At 49.2% G+C, this 6,000-nt stretch overlaps 1 protein-coding gene across 5 annotated transcripts in view; it reads left to right on the top strand.

Annotated features, from left to right (window-relative positions):
* Nucleotides 1–1,346: 1,346 nt before the first annotated feature.
* STXBP6 (syntaxin binding protein 6) overlaps nt 1,347–6,000 on the top strand; it is a 241,649-nt gene continuing 236,995 nt past the window's right edge. Inside the window, exon 1 of one of the 5 annotated variants that reach the window (XM_009427607.5) lies at nt 1,347–1,623. The gene's annotated coding sequence lies outside the window, so the exon portion shown is untranslated. Of the gene's footprint in view, nt 2,295–6,000 lie in introns of all 5 variants that reach the window. The other 4 variants (XM_054665926.2, XM_063792820.1, XM_009427611.5 and 1 more) reach the window with 4 other exon arrangements.

The following is a 6,000-nucleotide window of genomic DNA, read 5'->3' as shown; positions in this document are numbered from 1 at the left end:
AAGTGCAGGAGCCACAGACTGACAGTCAGGACTTCTGCCTGAGCCCCCATCCACAGCTCAAACCCTCTTTCCTATTTCACTATGCTAATGCTTACCCCTTGCACTCCAAACAAGCAGGTCTGTGTACCACCATCTAACACCCCAACAGGGCCAGGCTAGGGTGAGGTGAGTCACAGCATTTAAAGGTTCACCAAAGAACTCAGTAATCAAGGTTAATATTTTAATGGAATATTTAAAAAATCAAAATTAATATCAAAAATGCATCATGAAAAATATCAAAATTTTACATAAAGACAGGGTAAGTTTAGGGGTTTTTCCTATTGCTTCAGGCTCAAAAGTGCCTTCCGGGGCACTGTTATCGGCCCTGCAGTGACTCCCCACTCAGATACTTTTACTAATGATGTTTCCCAAAAGTTAGTTCTTAACAACCGCTTTCTACATTAGTAACGTCTTTCTTCTTGAACGCTCCAGCATTTAAGTGTAGCGCTGTACTGTCAGGAAAACCCATTTCCCCTAGTAACTAGTAGTACTTCGAAGATATTCTGAATCATCTTGGATCCTTTCCAGCACTTTCCCAAACCACAGTGAGCACTCAGCACCACTTCGCTAAAAGAGTGCAGAATCACAATGCTCAAATCACTGTCTGGGGGGTTCAGCAGGGAGGGGACGCAGATATGTTTTGTTTAGTCCAGGGTGTTTTGAGAAAATTGAATTTGTTATCAAGATTTTACAAATCAGGATATTGTACATGAATATACTCCGTCATTTCTGGAAAAATCAGAAAATCTAGCAACACTAGGTCTAATTCTTGCCCGATAGCAAGGGACCCTGAGAGCAGATAAGCGGCCCTGCCTTCGGAGCTCTCTCCAGTTCGCCTTCCCCCAGTTACAGTGCCTGTCCGGCCCCATTAGCTCTTTGAGTTTGCTATCGTAAGAATAAAGGAAGGAGCGCACAGGATAAAAACCCATCGGCTGGGTCTATTCGTTTTTTCCTAGAGAAAAAAAAAATGTTTCCTGTTTGTCCTTTCGAATATAGTCTCACAGAGAAGCTCACAGAAGCAGCCCACCTTTCTAGCCCACAAACTTCCCACAAGCCGTGAAAGTCGCACCGGCTCTTGCACCCAGATCGGTTTCTCCCGGGTCTTTGGCTCAGGGCCCCCGCCCCTACATTGGCCTTTCCCTTCCTCCGCCACCTCCGCGCTCCGAGGCCTGGGGCGGGTCGCGGGTCCCGGCCCCCAGCCCCCAGCCCCTAGCCGCTGCTCTTTGCCCCGGGCCAGGGCGCTCGGGCTCGCCCACGGCGGCACTGAGCATGCTCAGAGGCGGCCGCGGGGGCAGGTTTGCTTCGCAGGCACTCGCACTCGGCGGCGGGCGGGCGCGCGGCTGCAGCTGGAGCTCCAGCGCCCGGAGTTGGAGTTGCCGGGAGTTTCCCCCCAACCCCTCCCTTTTCGCGCGCGGCAGCAGGAGCCGGCGCGGGAGCCGCGAGCGGCGGCGAGCCAGCACCCGGGCCGGCTAAGCCTTGTCCGGAGCCCGGAGCCCCGCGCGGGGCAGCCCCCCGGGGAGGAGCCTCGTGCTCTGGGACGCGTGCCGCGCACTGGCACGGCTGGGGCGCGAGCCAGGCTGCACGGTAGGACCGGGGCGAGGGAAGCCAGGCGGTCAGGGCGGAGGCCAAGCCCGGGAGATGCGGTTGCAGCCGCCACGGCTGTTGGGGCGCCTGGCGCTCCGTCCGAGGCGGGTGGCTGTGAGGCCAGGGGAGTAGGCAGGCGCCCAGAGAGATTCTTCCAAGTTGGCGGGTGGCGGGAGAGGGGGCCGCGCGCCCCGGCGCAGCTGCTTTGTGCGCGCAGAGAGGGACTCGTGTCCCTGGTTCTCTCCAACCCTGGGACCCGTTGTGCGGGCAGTATTGGGCAAGCCGCGGAACGGAGCGATTTCCTCCGAGAAAGTTGAGGATGGAGCCTTTTTTTCCGCACCGTCCCCGCGATGGGATGGGCCCCGAGAATGCCGCCCCGAGGCTCCCAGTGTGGGGGAACTCGGGGTCGCTGCGCCTCTAGCTTGAGCACAGAAATCCGCGAATCACTCCGATCTTCGCGAACTCTGGCATCTTCTAGGAAAATCATTATTGCCAAAACTGAGGCGAGCTTTTCTGGCGGGCACGGCACCCTGCCCCCAGGGCGCTGGCCCTGGGCGATGCCCCCTTTCCGATCTCAGTCTTGGTCAAGGGCGCCAGGTTCCGAATTCGCGCTTGCAGTGCACGCCAGCATCGAGCCTCACCAACACCGCCGGGCAACGTGGCTGGAGTAGGTGGGTGGCTCGATTTTCCCTCCAGCCTTTCCTCAGGTTTACAACACCCCGCCACCTCACCACCCCACCCCGTTCATCTTCACAGAGGACAGGACCTGCAGGTGGAGAATTTGGAAAGACATCTTGCTCTTTAGGAGAAAGTCCCCAGGGTGTATCTGCCTTTGATTCTGGCCCCAGGATTTCATAACGAACCTTCTTCTCCCCTTCCTATTACGCTTCCCTAGGGACTGGGTGGGAGAGAATAGGGTCGGTAGGTCCGCAGGAACTTCCACCTCATTCCACCCTCTCCTAAGATTGCCTTCCGGGCGACCCCAGGACCCTGGAACTGGCATTGTGCGGATTGTAAGGGTGTAGAGGATGCCGACGAATTTTTCCTGGCTTCACTTTTTTCACTTCTTGTTTTGAGTTTTGGGGTTTTGCCTGCACACTAGTCAGAGCTGCGCACTAGTCAGAGCCACCCTGGGGGTGGAGGAGCTTCAGCCGAGGCTGTGAGCCGCTGTTCGTCTCAGAGGCTGCTAGTGGGAATCGGTCCAGAAATGATTATGCAGGCTAGAAATATGCCTCTCTTTTTTTCTTTTTTGGCTGAACACCTTGGCTGTTGGGTTTGTGTGTTACGTTCTTAAAGGGACACCCTCACACTGCTCAAGTGCCAGGATTTAGGGGCTCACCATTCTGCTGCCTGTTTTTCTCTTTGCTTTTTCCTTGAGGGTAGTCTGCTTTGGGGCAGATTTCTAGATGTGCGAATCACATAATGTGGATACACTATACAGTTCTAGAGTCAGACAGACTTGAGGTCAAGTTTCAGCTTTACAGCTGATGACAGTGCTGATGGACAAATGATTAGTCACTCTGAACTTCAGTTTTCTCTTCTGTCAAACGGAGATAATCGTGGCCTTACCTCCCTCCATTGCAGGGTTGTTGTAAACTCAGATGAGATAATGAAAATGAAAAGTGCTAAGAAAACTTTAAAAGCACCATTCAGGTCTTAGATATTGTCTCTGTGCTCTTCACTCAGTTGTTTTGAATGAGCTAATTCTTAATTATAACAAGACATCTAGGTCTTCTCTCCTCTCTGTCCACTCCTCACCAAGTGGTTTAGTTGCTTGGGCCTTTGGAAGCATCTGTTTACCCTTTTTCTTTCTCTATCCTCAAATCCATCTCTTTTGATTTTAAGAATTGGAGCTCCAGTCCTCATATTTATCTGAGGAAGGCGGCATGATGTAGATTAGGAGATGACTGGGGTGGCCTTATCAACATTGAGAGTCCTAGGCCCCAGAATTGGCACGGTCAGAAAGGCCTTAGTTTGAAACTCAAGGCTGATGAAGAAGTCAGCAGATCCTGGAATGGAGCTCTGACTTGACCTCTAATAGTGACCTTGAACTAAGGACTCAACTCCTAATCTGTGAAATCAGTCTATGAAGATTAAAAGCCAATATCAATTGAAGGCAAGAACAGGTGAGATTATCACTCAGTTAAAAAGGGTTCACACGGGCTCCTGAGCCACCCCAGGTGCAGCATCTTCCCTAATCTTAGGGCAGTGTTTCTCAGATCAGAATCATCTGGAGGGCTTGTTAAATCTCAAACTGTTGGGCTATACTGCCAGAATCTCTGATTCTCTAGGTCTAGGGTGGAGGCCCAAGAATTTGCATTTCTGACTAGTTCCAGATGATGCTAATGCTGCTACAGACCATGCCTATAGAATCACTAACTTATGGGGTGGGAGATAGTAAGAGAGATGAAGTTTGTTGTGAAATGCCATTATTTTACTAGCTCATATACAGAGACAAGGTTTCTTTGGGGGTGTGTTGGGAAGTCTCCTTAGGCATTTTATGTTCCAATGCCTGTACCACTTACCATTATCTAGGTTTAATAATTCTGATTGCTCTTCAAATGGATGAATTTTACAAAGAGGTAGGATTCCCCCTTCTTTTCTTAGTGTAAAATATGTAGTCTCAGGCTTTAGATCACCCTTGGGTAGTGCCGGATTGGTGACCTTTATAATTTATAAAATCTAAAAACTACCCCATTTCCTTTTTTGGAGAAACCTCAGACATTTGTGGAAAGGAGGTTACGTACAGTTCTGACAGCTTGAACCTTAAGGTTGGAGGACAGAATAGATCACCTAGGGAACAAGTTTAAGAAGAATTTGCAGTGGTGTCTTTTCCGAATGGACAGCTTACCCAGGCCCTGGAAGGAGCATGAAGTACACCCCACGACAAATGTCCCATGGTGGTTAGACCTGGCAAAGCCCTTTCATTCCTTCTGGAGAATGGTAGTGGCATTGGCAGCGGCTGAGACCCTCTCTTCGTCTCTAAGAGGGTTGAAGGCTGGCTTTCAGGGGCAGCTGATCAGTATTAGTGTGGTGTCCTGTGTAACCTAGCTTGTAATGAAGCACTATTGGGACCTAACCCAATCTTAAGCTCTTTTCCTTTTCCCCCACGCCATAGTCCTGTGCTGTGAGCTCACCATGACTTCCTATGACCTAGACTGTGGCCTTGAATTTTGACTGCTTTGCATCAGAGAGGCTGTGGGAGCCTGCTTGAGTCAGGAGGGTTCCTGCAATAACATCCTAAGGAAGAAATAAAGTTTACATAATGTAGCGCCCAAATCAATTAGGTATAAGAGGAGGTCAGTCAGTGCCTTAACTAGTTCTTGTGTTGCTAGGCCAAATGGGATCCCAGCTCACTGTCATGCTTTATCTCAGCTGTCCATTTGTGCTTTGTTTTAGTTTTAAAATGATTAGCACTAGAGAAACCTATCAGTAAATCAGAAACCTTTAAAAAACTCAAGTGTACACTTAGTGTTTTAGTAGATAAAACTTCCAGGCCCAAACCTGTCTTCCTGACAGCAATCAGCACTTGGTGAAGGAACAGCCTTCTGGTTGTCACTCTTAAGATTCATTAGCTAATTTCAGTGGTTTTTCCCACTTAGTATAAGTAGGGAACATTTCTATTTTAAAATTTCTTCCCATAACCTGATGTTTATATTTTGGGTGTTACCCATGCTTTGAGGGCAGCCTCTTATCACTGTTGTTCACTTTTCTCAGTACATGGTATCTTTGCTCCCTTTAATAAGTCTGTTGTGAGACGGTCATTATGACACTTTATTTCTTTTTGGTCATTAGGACTGTTATTACTGAGTCACAGAGAGTCAGGGCCCATTCCTAGAGCATTATTCTCTATGTTCCTAGAGGGTGCTTTTAAACTAAAACACTAGTTATACTGCACTAGCTCATTTCTAAGATACATTCTTTTTCTGATTTCAGAAGCCCAGATGGATCTTAAAAATTATGAACACATTTAGGCCAGGCGCAGTGGCTCACACCTGTAATCTCAGTGCTTTGGGAGGCTGAGGCGGGTGGATCACCTGAGGTCAGGAGTTCAAGAGCAGCCTGACCAACATGGTGAAACCCTGTCTCTACTAAAAATACAAAAACAAATTAGCTGGATGTGGTGGTGGGCACCTGTAATACCAGCTACTCGGGAGGCTGAGGCAAGAGAATTGCTTGAATCTGGGAGACGAAGGTTGCAGTGAGCCGAGATCGTGCCATTGCACTCCAGCCTGGGCAACAAGAGTGAATCTCCATCTCAAAAAAAAAAAAAGTATGAACGCATTTAATGTGCAGTTTTTTTTTTCTTCTGTAACCTAGTATGTTAGTGTAGTGACTATCAATTGATGACATCCTCAAACAAAGCAAGGTTAGTTC

This window comes from Pan troglodytes, chromosome 15 (genome assembly GCF_028858775.2).
Source record: "Pan troglodytes isolate AG18354 chromosome 15, NHGRI_mPanTro3-v2.0_pri, whole genome shotgun sequence".
In the NCBI taxonomy this organism is placed as follows: Eukaryota; Metazoa; Chordata; class Mammalia; order Primates; family Hominidae; genus Pan; species Pan troglodytes.
The sequence above is the reverse complement of the archived record's forward strand: the minus strand, read 5'-3'. Positions and strand labels throughout refer to the sequence as shown.